Raw genomic sequence first — 19107 nt, 5'->3', positions numbered from 1 at the left:
AATAAAAGATTCTTTCCATCACCACAGCTCCTTGCTCCTTCCGATTTCAATATCAACAATACAATAGTATTAATTCCTCATAGGAATTATTATTTGTTCACCTACCTGTAACCATATATTTACCATACCATATCCACGACGAAGAGTTTTTCCGATTCCGTGTTCAAGCTTCAAAGAACATAACTCTTATTAAGAGTTTTAAAATCCAATTATTCTCCAACAATTGGTATCAAGAGCGTAGGCGATCTACGATCTTTGGAAAGTTCAAGAACGGTGTAGGGCGACTAACCACATCAAATCGGAAACTCGAAGACCGGGTATTATGGCGGATGAAAGACCGGTTGTGCAAGCAAGGGAACCAAGTTCAACTTCGTTGCAGTGTCCGAAGTTAACAAAAACAAACTGCAACACGTGGGTTGTAATTATGGAATCAATCCTTGATGCTCAAGGAATATGGGAGATGGTGAACGGAGAAGCCATAGATGATAGAAAGAACAAGATGGCTAGGGCTATTATTTTACAAGCCTTACCAGAAAACGTGTTGATGCAAGTTGCAAGAACCCGTGATGCTCAAGGAGATTTGGGAATCACTACGGGTAAGATTTCTTGGGGCTAATCGTGTGCAACAAGCTCGCTTACGATCATTGAAGCGAGATTTTAATCAATTAAAGATGGGTGAAAAAGAATCCACTGAAGACTTTGCCGGGAAAATAACAGAATATGCCTCGCAATTTGATAGCTTGGGTAGTTCAATGGAAGATCATGAACTCGTAAAAAAACTGCTCGATAGCGTTCCGGACCGTTTTATTGCTATTGTAGCAACTATCGAACAGTGGGCCGAACTTAACACTATGGTGTTTGAAGATTGTATAGCAAGGTTAAAGGCTTTTAAAGAGAGAATCAAAGGCAAGGAAGCAATGGCCGAGATGGGAAAATTATTGTATGCCAAAAACGATAATCAAGGTAAAAAGACACCGATCATGATCGAAGAAATTATGCTCGGGGTCGTGGCTCCTCGAGTTATGACCAACGGGGCCGTGGAAGAGGCCATGGTAGAGGTTCAAGTAGAGGACGGGGTCGGTTCAATCAGAACTATGATAACCGAAGAGACGGTAACCAACCGAACACGAACAACCAAGGTAGAGACAACAATCAAGGTAATAATCAAAATAATCAAAATCAAGGTAGAGATAAAAGCGGTGTTTGGTGTTATAATTGCAATGTTTTGGGCCACTTTGCATGGGAATGTCCGAGATCACCGACTCAAGAAGCGAATCTGAACCAAGCCGAGGCCAAGCTGCCAACTCTTATGATGGCCTCAGTTGAATTTGATAAAGAATAAGTTATGTTGAACGAGGAGAAGGTTCATCCAATCCGTTATGCAAACGACTCGGTAAGCAATTCAATTTGGTATTTAGATAATGGCACGTCTAATCACATGACCGGGTGTGAAACCCACTTTGCCCAAATTAATTATCGAGTGAGCGGTTTGGTGAAATTTGGAGACGGGTCCAAAGTGAATATTAAAGGGAGAGGTTTCATTATTTTCGATTGCAAGAATGGTGAGCAGCGGGTTATGAATGACGTTTATTACATACCCGACTTATGTAGCAACATATTGAGCATCGGTCAGTTAACCAAAGAAGGGTGTAAGGTTTGGATAGCAAACGACCACTTGTGGCTATACGAGGAAGGAGATCGCTTACTAATGAGAGTCCCAAGAAGTCCAAACCGTCTTTATAAGATCGAGCTCAGAATTGGAACCCCGGTATGTCTTTTGGCTTCCATTAAAGACCAAGGATGGCTATGGCACGCTAGACTTGGTCAAGTTAATTTTGAAACATTAACTAATATGAAGTCTAAAAATGTGGTGCATGGCGATATTCAAACTTTGCATGGTGAGCATGTTTGCAATGCATGTATGCTAGGCAAACATAGTAGAAACCCGTTTCCTAAAACCACCATGTTCCTTGCCATGAGACCATTCGAGTTGGTTCACACCGATGTATGTGGACCAATCTCACCTCCTACATTGGGAGGAAACCGGTATTTTATACTTCTTGTAGATGATCATACGAGATACATGTGGGTTTATACTATTAAAAATAAGAATGATGCTTTAGGTATTTTCAAAAAGTTTAAACAGGAAGTGGAGTTAGAGCATTCGCTAAAGGTTAAAGCTCTAAGAAGCGATCGAGGTGGCGAGTTTCTCAACAAACTTTTCACTGAATATTGTGATCAAGAAGGAGTAAAAAGAATGTTTACAACTCCTTACTCTCCTCAACAAAACGGTGTAGTCGAAAGGCGAAACCGAACGGTCCTAAATGCAACAAGAAGTATGATGAAAGCTATGGACCTTCCACAAAACTTATGGGGAGAAACGGTGAAACACTCGGTTTACGTGTTGAATCGGGTACCTACTAAAGCATTGAAGACGGTAACCCCTTATGAAGCCTTGAAGGGCCGAAAGCCTAACACTACACACTTACGAGTGTTTGGGTGCTTAACGTACACGAAGATACCCACCGCCAACCTCCAAAAGTTAGATGACCGAAGCTTGGAGGTTGTACATCTCAGAACTAAACCGGGATCAAAAGCTTACAGATTGTACGACCCGGCTCAAAACCGTATTTATGTGAGCCGGGATGTCCGTTTTTGAAGAAAGTCAAAAGTTTTATCGGCCCTGACATACCGACTTGTGTCAAGTCCGAAACGGGCCTGAGTGGGTTGAATTTATAATCGAGCCAGTCCAAGAAGAAATTCAACAAGAAATTCCAGTCGAAAGCGAAGACCCAACAGATCTTAACGGGCCTGAATTTGAAGACCAACCGGAAGGAAATTCCGAACCTGAGCTGCGAAGAACTGGTCGTCAATCGGTCCCTCCTAAAAGGTTTGAAGATTATGTAATGTTTTATGAAGGAGAATGTCTTATCCTAGATGAAGAGCTAGCTACTTTTGAAGAGGCAAAAAATTCCAAAAAATGGCGAGAAGCAATGAGATCCGAATTAGTCTCAATCGAACAAAACAATACGTGGGACTTATGTAGCCTACCGTTGGGTCACAAGACGATCGGTTTGAAGTGGGTGTTTAAAACCAAACGTGATGCAAACGGGTCAATAACAAAGTACAAAGCAAGATTAGCCGCGAAGGGGTACGTGCAAGAGCACGGGGTAGACTTTGATGAGGTTTTTGCCCCGGTGGCGAGAATGGAAACCGTACGTTTGATTTTAGCAATTGCAGCAAAATATGGTTGGTTCGTTTACCATTTGGATGTTAAATCGGCGTTCTTAAATGGTGAGTTGAAGGAAAAAGTATATGTGAAGCAACCTTATGGTTTTGAAGTTCCCGGGAAACACGGTATGGTTTATAAGTTACGAAAGGCTTTATATGGTCTTCGCCAAGCCCCACGAGCTTGGAACGAAAAACTGACAAAACATTGAAAGGTTTGGATTTTATTCGATGTCCGAGAGAACCGGCGGTGTACAAGCGGAATACAAGAACCGACATTCTCATTGTTGGTGTATATGTCGATGATCTTATCATGACTGGTTCGAGTCAAGCCGAGATTGTGAAATTTAAAAGTTAAATGAAGAATGAGTTCGACATGCAAGATCTCGGAATGCTATCTTACTATTTGGGCATTGAACTAACACAAAAGAAGCATGAGATAAAGCTAAAACAAGAAGCTTATGATAATAAAATTTTAATGACTGCAGATTTAAGCGAGTGCAGCCCGACTCGATTTCCTATGGAACATTGGTTGCAAGTAACGAAAGATGAAGAAGGAGAACCCGTTGATGCAACCGAATATCGGAGAATAATCGGTAGCTTAAGGTATTTAACACACACGAGGCCTGATTTGAGTTACTTAGTTGGAGTTGCTAGTAGGTTCACGCAAGAACCGAAACAATCCCATATGCAGATTCTGAAGTAAATATTACGATATGTACAAGGCACGAGTGGATATGGTTTAACATATGGATGCGGTAGTAGAGAGTTGGTTGGTTTTTTTATAGTAGTTATGGTATGGATCAAACAGATGGATGAGGTACCACCGGAATGGCGTTTTATTATGGTGGTGCATTGATTTCATGGCTCTCACAAAAACAACATACTGTAGCCTTGTCGTCGTGTGAATCTGAGTACATGGCAGCAACAACCGCGGCTTGTCAAGCTATATGATTAAGGGGATTGTTGAGCGAGTTAACCGGGCATGAAGAAAAGGTGGTGACGTTACATGTGGATAATAGATCCGCTATTGATTTGATGAAGAATCCCGTGTTTCATGGAAGAAGTAAGCATATCAGTATTAGATTTCACTTCATTCGTGAATGTATTGAACGTGGTGAAGTCCAAGTTGAGCATATTAGTGGAGAGAAACAAAAGGCGGATATTCTTACAAAAGCGCTACCGAAGTTAAAGATCTGAAGGGAACGAATCAAGATTAAGGGGGTGAATGATATATTTAATCCCGATTCGTTAAAGATAAAACCGAGGGGTGGCTAGGTCGATCTCAAAGGGAGGATAAGGAGGAGATCAAATTCAAATATATCAAGTTTTATTTATGTTTATCTTTTATTAGTTTCTTAGTTGTAGTCAAATAGTTTTACTAGTTTCCTATTTTGAGTCAACTTAGGATTGTTAGCCTATAAATACTTTGAGGTTTTTATTAATAATAAGAGTTTGAGTTTTGAAGTTTAATAAAAGATTCTTTCCATCACCACAGCTCCTTGCTCCTTCCGATTTCAATATCAACAATACAATAGTATTAATTCCTCATAGGAATTATTATTTGTTCACCTACCTGTAACCATATATTTACCATACCATATCCACGACGAAGAGTTTTTCCAATTCCATGTTCAAGCTTCAAAGAACATAACTCTTAATAAGAGTTTTAAAATCCAATTATTCTCCAACATTATGTACATGTCTATCAGGGCTGCCACTTTTACCCGAAACCCGAACCCAACCCGAAAAAGTACGTACTCGAACCCGAACTAACCCGACCCGAAGAACCCGAACCCGAACCGAAGTAATTTGGGTTGGTTCATTGGGTGGGTTTGATTTATAAGATTCCGGTCAACCTGAAAACCCCAGATAAACTTTTAGTTTTAAAATTAAATATATTTTTAGGTATAATAGGCTAAGTCTTAGCCACTAAAATTGTCAAAATCTTGCTCTAATCGACTGTTGTCATTCTAACTATTATAGATCGACTGTTTATTATTAATTTATGTTTTCCATTTATTACTAACAGCAACCGAAATCGAATAACCAAATCACACCCGATTGAATATGAATATGGTTCGAGTTAGTTTTACTCCTCTTTTGGGTTTGTTATTTAATTATTTGCTTTATAAGCAAAGCAGAATATACTGTTTTAATTTTAGTATTGTAGTTTTTAAAATTTTTTTGTTTGTTTTCTAGGATACCCGGTCCAAAAAAACCCAAACCTGAGAAACCCGTGAGAGATTTGGATTGAGTTTCTTGTCAAGATTTAAAACTTTGAAACCTGAAGAACGAACCCGAAGAACACCCATAATGTCTACTTTGATTTAAAAAAAACGAATAAAAAATAGACTGCCGCTGTCACAAATTTGACGTAATTAAATGTTCTCACCATTTTCCATTAGTTGATGGGTTAAATCATGATCGTATTCAAACAAAACCAAATCCAACAACGACTGAAAGGTCATATGGTATTATATTTCTTGAACATAATTAACAAGTAAATCCAATTAGGAATCAACTTAAGTACTTGACAACATAATCATCTGAACATTTTCTCACCAACTTGCCAATCACTTTCTAATATCATAACTTTTAATGTTTCAAAGAGATTACAAGACAAAACATTCATAGGACAAACATTGCAAATTACTTTACTACTAATAAGTATAAAAAATAACTTTGATGCCGCAAAGTTATCGTTGGACCACTTTGCGGCATCTTATTGGTCCGCGACAATTTTCTGGTATCGGTATCGTAATGAATGTAACGAAAACGACCGAATACCAGTTTGGTTTTTTTAGTTCTGGACTTCCGGTATCGTAATGAACGTGATGAAAACCGACCAAATTCTCGTGGACTTACCACCTCAACGTCTAGAACTGACAATGCTTGGATTTTGTCACCACCTGGGTTTCACCAACCTGCTCTGACGCAACGGATCGGGTAATACTCCTAGTTATTGTTAAGCTCTATAAATTTATCAACCTCACATGTTTTTAAAGGTTGCCGTCGAAATTCTTTAATTATGCATAGATTCTTTTTCAACTTTTAGCATTTTGTTTGGATTCTTTGGTCGAAAGTGACATTTGGCTTTTTCATTGGCTTCTTGTAGAATAATTTAAAGTTTGGAGTCGACATGGGGATGCATTTAAAATAGATAGGATATTTTATAGGGACAGGTCTCAAAAACTTTATTTGGAATGTCTTTTGTCGAATTTGAAAAGTTGGGCCTAAATATGATATAATCGTGCTTAGGCCAACCAATTATATCACGAGATAAACTATAAGATAATAAATTTTAAGTCGGTCATCGGCATAAGAGTGAATATAAAACATAAGATTGATTTAGGTGGTTCGACTGGCCGAGGAATCGGTTCTAGTGTTACAAGAGGCGGTTTAAAAGCAAGAGTATCCGGTTCTAACACGAGGGTAAGCGTTTTGATCGTGAGAGGTGGGGGATAATATGGTTGGCCTTGTGATTTTTAAACTTTTCGTACTTGTTTTTTTTAACTTATCGTATTTTGATGTTTCCGTACTTGTTTGTTTTTAGAAAGAAAAATAATGTAATGCTTGAGTTTTAATGCAAGTTTGATTTTAATTTTTTTTTCCTAGTTTAAAATTTTAATTTTTATTTGAAAAAGAAAAGTGGTTTTTAAGGTAGTTGAGAGTAGTACAGTATGGGATTAAAGGATTTCAAGATAGTTTAGAGTGTTATCGAAGTAACAATGTGTGTTTTGTGGAACTTAAGATATTTGAGAGGAGCACCCCTCCCACGCTTAGTGTTTTTTAGATGTTTATGTTGTTGATGGGAGGATAAAATCACGGAATTAACTTAGTGTCTATGCTAATCTTTTATCTTGCTTTTTGCCTATGTTCGTCACATGTTGTAAGATGTCTCTTTCATCTTTCATTAACTTGGGTTTATCCAACTAAGTTTTGCACAAAAATGGGTTATGTGTTTTTATGTATATTTCTTCAACCATGTTATCTTGGATTATTCTTAACCTTTACTTGTTAAGATAAATTAGGTCTTCTTAGTTATTCAAGGTGGAAGACATGTCTCAAAGTGGAAGATTCTTTAAGTATTATTTGAAATTCAAGTAATAATTATTTTAACAATTTTTGTTTATGTAAGTTTATAAAACTTTCTTAAGTTTTTTAATCTTCTTAACTTCTATAAAGTTATCTTGGATCACTTGTAATTCCATCATCTTCATTCTTTGATAAGAATGTAGATTTTTGATTAAACGCTTTGTTGATTTTATCATATTTGTTTAGCGAGTAATAATGATTAATTAAGTGTTTACGGACATATATATGACATTGCATCAATGATGAACTAGTAATACTTCATGCAATGTTGCAAAAGTCGCTAGACGGATCCTAGACGGACGACTGGGGAGTTGGGTTTACTCGGAGTACTCAAGGAGTACTCGGACATGGTAAATATAAAGAAAATAAATTTTTGAATATTATATATGTGTCAAGTATCATTATTTTACTAATATTTATAAAAAATATGTAAATATCAATATAAATAGAAGAAATACACAATAAATTATTCTAAGAATTACTAATCATTAATTAAAAAAATGATATTTGTTCTTTAATATTATAGAAATAAGAACTATGTTTTATTTTGAAGTAAAAATCGACTCAAGTCCACCGACTAAATGTGATTCTGGCTGAGATTGACCATCTTTGATCGATTCTTAGTAACTAGATGGAGTTAAAGAAACTCCCCTCGGCGACGTACCTTGTAGCGAATACTCAGGGAGTACTCAGCCTTGTAAACCTACTTTTACAACATTGACTTCATGTCATGTTAGGTTAATTTGGTCATTATCAAAACCAATAAGGTTGATTAAAGTATTCTCCTTACAAATCCTGATTAAAGCCAATCACATATGTTTAATTAAGTATCCAATTTTGGGTAATTAAACACATACATGTTTATTTCATAATTTATTAATTTAATAAATCTTTATTGAGTTTATCTATCACTGCTGCATTGCGTAGCAGTAATAGAAAAACTTCCGTATAGATAAAATGCAAGTCAAGTGGACATCCTTGTGATTTTAAATCCTACACTATGCAAAGTTGCAAATAGTGATATATTTATCCTAAAAGATCTAGAAGTTGTTAAAAAAGTTATCAATCATTATTGGATATATAAGAATATAAGACGTAATAGATTTTATCCCTTGTATTACGAGGGTTGTTTTACATTATTCGTTTTTAATATCTATGTATGTATATTTGGATTTTAATTTTAATTATTGTAAGAAAGTTAATAATTAATATACTTGAGGTTTGGTGATAAATGGTTTCACAAATAAATGATATGTTATAACCAGGTTTAAAAGTTATCTGGGTTTGATGATACCCATTACCCGTTTATTTTTTTTATTATAAAATTGTTTCCTAATTATAAATTATATCTTTTCTTTAAATGAAATATGATATTAATTTTTAGTATATCCCTATTTTATAGGATTTTTATATCAAATATTTTATGAGATTAATTTTTAATATAATAAGATGTTATAACCCGTTTAAGAGCTATCTGGGTTTGGTGAGACCTTTACTCGTGAATTCGGGTCAAATGCGTGAGAAACCTTCATTTACAAATAAAGCAATATGATGGTTTGAGAGAATTGTTGTTTTACATTTTTCGTTTTTTAATATTTATTTTTTGGATTTTAATTTTCTTTATTGTAAGAAAGTTAATAATATACTTAGGGTTTACCGATGAAGGGATTCATAAATAAATGATATGTTATGACCCGTTTAAAAGCTACCTGGATTTGATGACCCATGACTCGCTTATGTTTTTTACTATAAAATTATTTATTAATTATAAATAATATCTTTTTCCTTTTAAATTGGAGATTAAATTTTAGTATATCCCTATTTTATAGGATTTTCATATCAAATAATTGATAAAATTAATTTTTAATTTAATGAGATGTTATAACCCGTTTAAGAGCTATCTGGTTTTGGTAAGATCCATACCCATTGATTTGGGTTAAACTTAATGAGAGATCTCTATTTAAAAATCAAGCAATCTGGTGGCTTCCATAAAAGGAGGGAGCGACCACATCGCGACACGTAGGATTTTAGGGGTTTCGTTTATATATATATTATAGATACACATATTCAGTTATGTTAAAAGAAAATATTTAAATATCATTCTTGCATATAGCCTAACTAGCTTTTGAGCCCGTGTGTTACACGGGATTTGTTAAATAATAAAAATAAATAAGGTACGTTTTTTTGAAATAAATAAACAAAATTAAAGATAAGAAGAAAATAAAATATATACTACAAATAATAAAAAGTCTATAATCTCAAATTTAGAAATTAGAATGAGATGAACCATTACAAGTTTACAACAATATACAACATCTGTTAAAATTCTTTGACTCGTTACCCATGAATAACTATAATGAATGAGATGAGAGGCTATAAAATTAGAAGGGAAATTATAACCCATTTGTCAAAATTGTTTTGACCCATGACCCATGAATATATAGGATAAATAAGATGAGTAATTAGAAAATTATAAAAGAAATTATAACTCTTTTGCCAAAATTATTTTGACCAATGATCCATGAATAGATAATAAATTAGATTAAAAATTAGAAAGGAAAATATAACCCATTTAACAAAATGGTTTTGTTCACAACCCAGGATATATAGAATGAATGAGAAGAGAGATTAAATCAAGAATAAATATGGTATTGCCACATCATCCTTATTGTTTTCTTTTATTAGTAAGGTTATATTATATTAGATATTTAGCATTTCTAGAATCTTTGCTTTAGAGTAAAAGGTTTTTAAGACTAAAGTTTGAAAATGAACAAACAATTTAGCTACTAAAAAGTTTGTTAAGAAAGTTTATATAAAATTTTGCATCAAATAAAGCTAATAAGATTGAGATGACCGTACGAAAATGCTACTTAGATGTAACTGGTGGAACTTGAATAGAGAATATGCAATTGTGTGTGTATAGATCTCACATAAGATTATAGAAATAAACATGGTATTATTATAAGTATATAAAGACGTGTATTTAAGTACAACTTTTGGTAATTCATTGGAATGTGGAGTTTGGGGTCTAGAGGAGGTGCAACTGTGTAAAGGGAAATGAGTCCCACTTTATATATTGTTTGTAAATGCCAAAATTATAATGATAAAATGAAAAAGACAAATCTTCAAGTTAAAGGAATTTATTAGAAAGTTAAAATAAGGTATAAAACAAGTGTACGGGGAAAAAATAATGACATACAACGAGGAACAAGCCAAATATAAAATTATACTGTATAAGTATATATAAAGAGAAACATATAGCTACTGTATTTTTGTTGTTGGTCCAATCAGTGGTTGACATGTGATAGGCACTAAGTTTCTTTTTTTCTAATATTTCGAAATCTTTTTAACTATTTATCCATTTGGAAGTAGTGGAAGTTACAAAAAAAGAAGCCATTGTAGTAGTGGTGTTGTAATGTTGTAACATGAATGTCTTGAGTTCAAACCTTAGTTAAGTTGTTTTTTTTTGTTTTTTTTTTAAATAAATTTCATACTAAATCAACTAACAAAAACGTAAGGTGGTGTGATGTTTCGTTTTTTTAATTTGTTTTAAATACGTTATTTTGAGGAATTAATTTTTGGGTTTAGTTTTGGTACCGTAAAGAACATAGCCAATACTAACCAAATATAACAACCTAGTTAAGTAAATATCAAACGTTCCATCTTTTTACATGTTAAAAGCCCCCGCTAGATAATAAGATAAATGAGCGAGTATTTCATTTGAGTGATTATTGTTATTACAGAAAAAAAAAATTTGAATGACCAACTAATTCATTTGAGTTATTAATATAACTCCATTATATGAGTACAGTAATTTTTGTCCTTGTGGTTTGACAAATAATACGAATTTAGTTCAAAAGGTTTATTTTTTGCATATGGATCATCCATGTTTTCCAATTCTTGCTAATTACATCCAAATCACTATCCCCGTTAAATTTAATCGTTAAGTAAGGGATAGACATGTCTTTTCACTCTTTATTTATTATACGAGTAAAGTGCCAAAATCGTTAATGAGGTTTGGTCATATTTGCGAATTTCGTCCAAAAATATTTTTTTCGCAATTAGATTCTCGATTTTTCACAACCATTGCCAATTTCATCAAAATTGTTAACTCTGTCTAAATTCAACGTTAGCTCAGGGGTGTTACTGTCCTTTTACATGTTTGTTCAACGCTAGCACAATTTTAAGTAGTTGTCGGGGAGTTTGACGGCATTTTTAATGGGTTGTCTTGCATCTCTAATAAATTGTTTAACCATTGGCATATTGAATCAGTTGCGTTAATCAACCGATTATGCATTACTTTTATTTAAAAAGACTCAATCTTTTTGTAATCAACCGTCTTTAAATAGAAAAACAAATCCTACACGTCCAAACTTGCTTTGTATTAAATTATTTATCAAAGCATACATTTAATTGACATACTGACATACAACATGATTTTCACCCGATGTCAAATGAACAAAATGAGATTCAAAGTCCTAGTGACACACAACCATAGTTTTCAATAAGAGCATCCACAACCGGCACTATTTTCCGAGGTCTAGATAGGTGGCACTGCAGCAGACATCACAAACCTTACCGTTGTGGAGTCAAGTCTGCATTGGAAAGTTTGTTGCTGCAAACTTGCAACAAACTGATGATGTGGCAGCCTCCCTCTCTCTCATACACACACACTATATATACATGTTTAATGAAGTTTGTGGAGGCAATTTGTTTTTATGGAAGAAAGTCGGGTTTTTAAGAAAAATTTAGAATGAAAAAAATGACGATGATGCGATAATTTATGACAGCTTATTAGTGTAGATGCTTTAAGTCCCACCTGTAATGGCAAAATTGATTTTTGTAATTAACAAAATTAAAAAGAAAGTAAAAGAAAAAACTATCATGACTTTTAAAACCAAAAGGAAAAATCCAAATACAAAAAGCATGGTCCATGTGAACACAGGCAACCAACGACTTCCACAAGTCATAACCTTCCTACACAAGAAAACAACCAAAACAAACACGTAGCGGACTTATAATAATCAAACCCCACCCACCGTTTTCAACCCCAAATCACCATATTCACATTTCCCTTTAAATCCCATTAAAACCACAACACCACACCCCATTCACATATTCGAAAAAAAAAAAAAATCATTAACAAACTCCTCCTTCTTGTTTCGAACTCTTTATCTTCAATACTTGAAGACTAGAATCTGCTAGCACAAACCATGAACCCCAACAAACTCACCATGGCGGACATGTTAGGCCACTTAGGCTCTGTCCTCGCTAGTGTCATGTTCGTCTGGGCCATCATCCAACAATACTTCCCTTACAACATCCGCAACTTCTTTGACAAATACTCCCAACGAGTCTTCACCTTATTCTACCCGTACATCCAAATCACCTTCAACGAATTCACCGGCGAACGCTTCAAGCGCAGCGAAGCGTATTCTGCCATCGAAACCTACCTCGGGAAGACCACCTCCAGGCAGGCCAAACGCCTCAAAGCCGACATCATCAAAAACAACACGCAACCACTCTCCTTGTCCATGGACGACCACGAAGAAGTCGCGGACGAGTTCAACGGGGTCAAGGTTTACTGGGCGTCCGGTAAAAACATACTCAAAACACAAACGTTTTCGTTTTACCCCAACACTGATGAGAAACGGTATTATAAACTCACGTTTCATAAACGCCACCGTGAGCTTATTCTTTCGGACTATTTAAACCATGTCCTTAAAGAAGGACGAGAGATTAAAGTTCGAAACAGACTACGAAAGCTGTATACCAACAACGGAGCTCAGTGGAGTCATGTCCAGTTCGAGCATCCTGCTTCTTTTAAAACATTAGCTATGGAGCCTATTAAGATGCAAGAGATTATTGAAGACCTTACCGCCTTTAGTAAAGGCGAAGAGTTTTATACCCGCATCGGTCGCGCTTGGAAGCGCGGGTACCTTCTATACGGTCCGCCTGGGACCGGGAAGTCTACGATGATTGCGGCGATGGCGAATTTCTTATGTTATGATATTTACGACCTCGAGCTGACCACGGTGAAGGATAACACCGAGCTCAGGAGGTTGTTGATCGAGACTTCGAGTAAGTCGATCATTGTGATTGAGGATATTGATTGTTCGATGGAGTTGACCGGTCAACGGAAGACGGATGGTGGTAAGGAGGAGGAGGAGGATGGAGAAAATGTTAATGATGCCGCGAAGAAAGTGAAGGCGGTGGAGACGGAGACGAAGACGAGTAAGGTTACGCTTTCAGGTTTGTTGAATTTTGTGGACGGGTTGTGGTCGGCTTGTGGGGGTGATCGGTTGATTGTTTTTACGACGAATCATGTTGAGAAGTTGGATCCCGCGTTGATTCGGCGCGGGCGGATGGATAAGCATATTGAGTTGTCGTATTGCGGGTACAAGGCGTTTCGGGTTTTGGCGAGGAATTATTTGTGTCTTGAGGAGCATGAGTTGTTTGGGAGGGTTCGGGAGTTGTTGGCGGAGACAGAGATGACGCCCGCGGATGTGGCGGAGAATTTGATGCCCAAGACGAGTCCCGCGGACCCAGACGGGTGTTTGCGGGGTTTGATTGGTGCCTTGGAGGAGACAAAAGCCGAAGCGGAAAGGAAGAAGGTCGAGGAGGAAGAGGAGAGGAAGAAGATTAAGGTTGTGAATTCGTTAGTTGAGAACGGAAGCGTGTAAGGAAGGCGGTGAGTATCGGAATGGTCGGTGCCGGTGCCGGAGGATTTGCCGGCAAAGGGGTGGGTGGCATGTGGATAAGGTCAATGTGTTTTGATGTCCATTGTTTGACCAAAATAGTTTGGTCCCACTACTTCTATTTAGGACGGTAATACTAGTCCTTTGTTAGGTTTTGAATTTTCAAATAAATAAAAATATCAATTATCATTTTATTATTATTATTATTATTATATTATTATTATTATTATTATTCTAAATAATTTAGATTCAGATTTACACTATTTGAGCATTTTATTGGTTTCTCCGTGCCGTGATTGCCCTTGAAGCCATAATTTGAAAACTTTTAAAGATCACAAATCGTCACGTCATACGTTTAGTTCAGGACAAGTAAACCGTCATATCATACGAGTCGTATAACTTTTAATAGAAATGTCATTGTCACATTAGCTGGTGTTTAGTAAAATTAGACGGGCACGTATGATCCTTTTTTCTAAATTTAATACGGGTCTGCATATTTACATTTTCACCTATGGAAGAGCTTGGTATATGCTGGTACCATTCACGAATTTTCTAAAAACTTGATGCCGGTATCGAAAATGCTTGATATCATAGGCAAAAATTCGGTAAATACCGCTACCAAACTGTACCGATAACGAAGCCTCAAATGGTTGGTACTTAATCATTACCGATGGTACACGTTTCATTACCGGTATAATCTGCTCATTCTTATTATCACCATACCATACGGGTTGGATAGAGTTATATAGCTTGTATGATTTATTGATTTGTTTATACGGCCCATGTCACCTGCCATTTTCAAAGTTTATTCATTTAGTCTGTTTAATAAATAATCAAAATTTAATAAAACTAAAAAGTCAATACCTGTTGGCATTTATCCCCAATCTGACTATTGGCAATTCACTGTTAAACCAGTGTCACACCCTGACTAAAGACGGCGGAACATGCCGAGGTGTAACGATTATCCATAAGCACATGACACTAATTAAAGTGACAGTATTTAATAAACTCATTTCATTTCACAACATCGAAAATGTCACATAACAATTATCCATAAAATAACTAAAAACAAGATATCACAAAATATGGCAAATTGATATTGTTCATTTTTACTAATATCCTAAGGTCTTTGATGTCGTTTTCTTCACAATTATAAATCAACCAAGATGCAAACCTGCAACATTTCATAAAATAAAGTTTGTCAACACAGAGGTTGGTGAACAATTCATAAGTTTAATCATATTAGTATATAATAAAGATAGCCACAAAACTTGCATACGAAACGATAAATAAAAGTGGTAATTTGGATAAATAGATATCGCTAAACACATTAGTGACACCTAGCTATAAGGGGATGCCAAATAGTCTAGGATTTTATAGTTATCGTTAATTGCATTACGTTAACGACACCTTGCTATAAGGGGATGCCAAATAGTCTAGGATTTTATAGTTCCACCAACAAAAACCAATAAACACATAGGCATATAAGCATAGAACACCAAATCGAGCAATTATTTAGGTAAAGTATACAACTACGTTTGTGGTTTAAGATTCAAATATAAAGCATTTTGTTGAATAAGTATGAAATGTCACCCCCAAAATAAAAGATGGAAAATGGGGTATGAAGTACTCACCTTCAAGTGGTAAACTTGAAAGATGATAATTTGGAGATTTGTCGGAACGACGAGTTTAACGCACAATGCCTAAAAAGAAAAGAAGTCTTGAATTTAGAAAGGTTGTCTTGAAGGTCTTTAAACAAAATAAATGTTGAGAAATGTAAATAATTAAAGTTCAAGGTTTAAAATGTGACTATTTAAGAATTTATAATAATAACCCTTTAAAAATGTAAGTTTGCTCGAAACCGGGTTAAAGTATCTAACCTTAATATTTACTCAACCTATGTTAAGTAATAAGATGGGTAAAATACAAGAATGCAAATCCTTTTGGAATAAAGATACTAAAACGGGTTTTTTTTATCGAGTGTTCGGGTTGTCGGTTCGGGTCTTGATAATTGGTCAAACCCAAAGTCAACTTTCCAAAATATTGAATGTTATGAGATAACTCAATAAAAATTAATAAGACTTAACCAAGTATGTAGGTCCATTGTTTTAGAACTAACAACGCACGTTAAGCGAGTGTTCGGTTTTGTCGGTCCAAACTTTGTTATGAGATCAAGTTGGATCCAACATTTCCAAGTACTTAAAAAAATATTTAAAAATCAATTTGTAACTATTTTTAAAGAAACATACAGGTCTTGATGGCTAAAAAAACACACTTGTGTGTCTTAAACGAGCAAGAATCGGTTTGGTTCGGTTTCCATCTCACAACAAGTTCATAGATGGTTTCCACATGTCCAAACACTAAAGAACTTGTATAATAATGTACAAATAAAAAAATACCAAAAGTTAACAATAAAGTCTTTAAACAAAAGTTCGGTTTTCGGTTCGGATCGTGTTTCGGGTTAAGACCGAGGTAAGATTCTACAAACCCATAACCATAGAATTTGTAAAAATGATTTTTGAAACTTAGATCTAACACTAAGTATGTTTAAACAAACAAAACTAGTAACAAAGTTCGGTTTACGGTTTAGAGCTATTTACGGTTAAACAGAAGCATAGACTTTTAAAAACCCATAACCATGGAACTTGTAAACATGACCAAAAAACTAAAATAAGCAAGATTAATATGTATGAACAAGTTATATAGATGTATATATATCAAGGGCACAAAGTCCTCCATGAAGCCTTGCTTTATGGGGTCCGAAACCTCACCGACCTGAATCGGAGAAGTAACTACCAAATGTAAACAAGGGGTGTATATTATATATATGTTGCACAACCATAAACAAGTATTAATAAGGCTACATAAACTAATTAAGATGAAAGACCAAAATCCTTCAAGAACACTTAAGAAGATAACCTTGAATCTTTAATGTTTGAGAGAGTTTTTTTTTTTTTTTTGGAGTTGTAGCAAGGGAAAATGAAGAGGAAAGGTGGTGTATATATAGGGTAATGTTGGTGGTCAAATATGGGTGTGAGACACAAGAGTTTTCATGCAAAATGGATCAAAACAAAAACATAAAACAACAAAAAAATAAAAAAATAAATAAATAATAAATAAATAAATAAAAATACAAATAAAAATAGAATATTTTCAAGACCCAACAAGTGTGAAACAATATTGTAACATAAATCCATCATTTTGATTATAACATAAGCTTCGGTTTACAAATCGGGTCGGTTTACATAATAAACAAATACAAAAACGAATACAAACAAGACCCGAAATTGACGAATGTCACAGTATCCCCTACTTTAGGAAATTTCTTCCCGAAATTAAGACGAAGACGATGCTGCGAACAAATGTGGATACTTCTCTTTCATTTTGTCTTCTCACTCCCAAGTGAATTCCGCGCCGCGCCGTGATTCCCATCGAACTTTGACTAACCGAATACGACTACGCTTGGTTCTCTTCTCGTTGCGATCCATGATCTCAACGGGTCGTTCAACCAAGACCATCGACTCATCGACATGTACTTCGTCGAGAGGTATATGGAGATTACCCTCGGCTAAGCACTTTTTAAGATTTGAAACATGAAATGTCGGATGAACACCGGTAAGTTCTTTCGGTAGTTCGAGTCGATAAACTACTTTTCCAACATGCTCAAGGATTTTAAAAGGACCAACGAAACGAGGAGCTAATTTACCCTTCTTTCCGAAACGGGCTACCCCCTTCCAAGGAGATACTTTTAGAAGGACAAGATCGCCAACATTAAATTCGATCGGTTTTCGCCGTTTGTCAGCGTAACTCTTTTGACGACTTCTAGCGGCTAGGAGGTTCTTACGGATTCGATCAATAACGTCGGTGGCTTCTTGAACCATTTAGGGTCCCGTGATTTGAGCTTCACCGACTTCGTTCCAACTTATCGGAGAACGACATTTACGACCGTAAAGAGCTTCGAAAGGAGCCATCTCAATGCTCGAATGGTAGCTATTGTTATAAGAAAACTCAATGAACGGAATGTGAGAATCCCAATTCCCACCGAAATCAAGAACACATGCTCGTAGCATATCCTCGAGAGTTTGTATTGTACGTTCGGATTGACCGTCCGTTTGAGGATGATAAGCGGTGCTAAGATCGAGACGTGTTCCCAAAACTTCTTGAAGTGAACGCCAAAAATGAGAGGTATAATGAGCATCACGGTCAGAGATAATAGTCAATGGTAAACCGTGTCGGCACACGATTTCTCGAACATAGATTTGAGCAAGCTGCTCGACAGAATACTTCTCGCGGATCGGAATGAAATGAGCAGATTTGGTCAAACGATCGATGATCACCCAAATGCTATCGTTGCCTTTTTGGGTGTTGGGTAATTTAGTGATAAAGTCCATAGCAATGTCTTCCCATTTCCAAACGGGAATCGGTGGTTGCTCGAGTAGACCAAAAGGTTTTTGATGTTTTTCGGCTTTAACTTTTGAGCAAGTAAGACATTTAGATACGAATAACGCTACGTCCTTTTTCATACCCGGCCACCAAAAGGTAGCACGAAGATCGAAATACATCTTATCCGCACCGGGATGAACGGAATACCGCGAATTGTGAGCTTTGTCGAGTATACAGGTACGAAGGTCATCGCGATTTGGAACCCACAAACGATTGAGAAAGTACAAAAGACCATCGGGTTTGGTTTCGAGTTGAAGTTCGGCTCCACATGACATTTCGTCATACATGTTACCTTCTTCAACGGAGGTACGTTGAGCTTGGAAGATTCGAATTTGAAGATCGGTTTGAATGACAACGCTTAGAAGCAGAACGGATTTAACATTAACCTTTCGACTTAGGGCGTCGGCGACAACATTCGCTTTACCGGGATGGTAACGAATTTCGCAATCGTAATCACTAAGTAATTCGGCCCATCGTCGTTGTCTCATATTGAGATATTTTTGGTCAAAAATGTGTTGAAGGCTTTTATGATCGGTAAAAACCACACATTTCGTACCATAAAGGTAATGTCTCCAGATTTTGAGAGCGAAAACAACGGCACCAAGTTCGAGATCATGAGTCGTGTAGTTCTTCTCGTTGA

General features: G+C 35.9%; 2 pseudogenes across 1 annotated transcript in view; one reads left to right on the top strand and one right to left on the bottom strand.

Moving 5' to 3' along the window:
* The window catches only part of LOC143551127 (inactive LRR receptor-like serine/threonine-protein kinase BIR2 pseudogene), a 134889-nt pseudogene that overhangs the window by 55420 nt on the left and 60362 nt on the right, over positions 1-19107 (bottom strand). The window lies entirely within an intron of this gene.
* On the top strand, positions 12540-14026 carry LOC143551136 (AAA-ATPase ASD, mitochondrial pseudogene; annotated as a pseudogene).

This window comes from Bidens hawaiensis, unplaced genomic scaffold, assembly GCF_021521415.1.
Source record: "Bidens hawaiensis isolate Kalapana, Puna unplaced genomic scaffold, B.hawaiensis_p1.1 tig00016268_1, whole genome shotgun sequence".
Classification (NCBI taxonomy): Eukaryota; Viridiplantae; Streptophyta; class Magnoliopsida; order Asterales; family Asteraceae; genus Bidens; species Bidens hawaiensis.
This window is presented reverse-complemented; position numbering and strand designations above follow the sequence as displayed.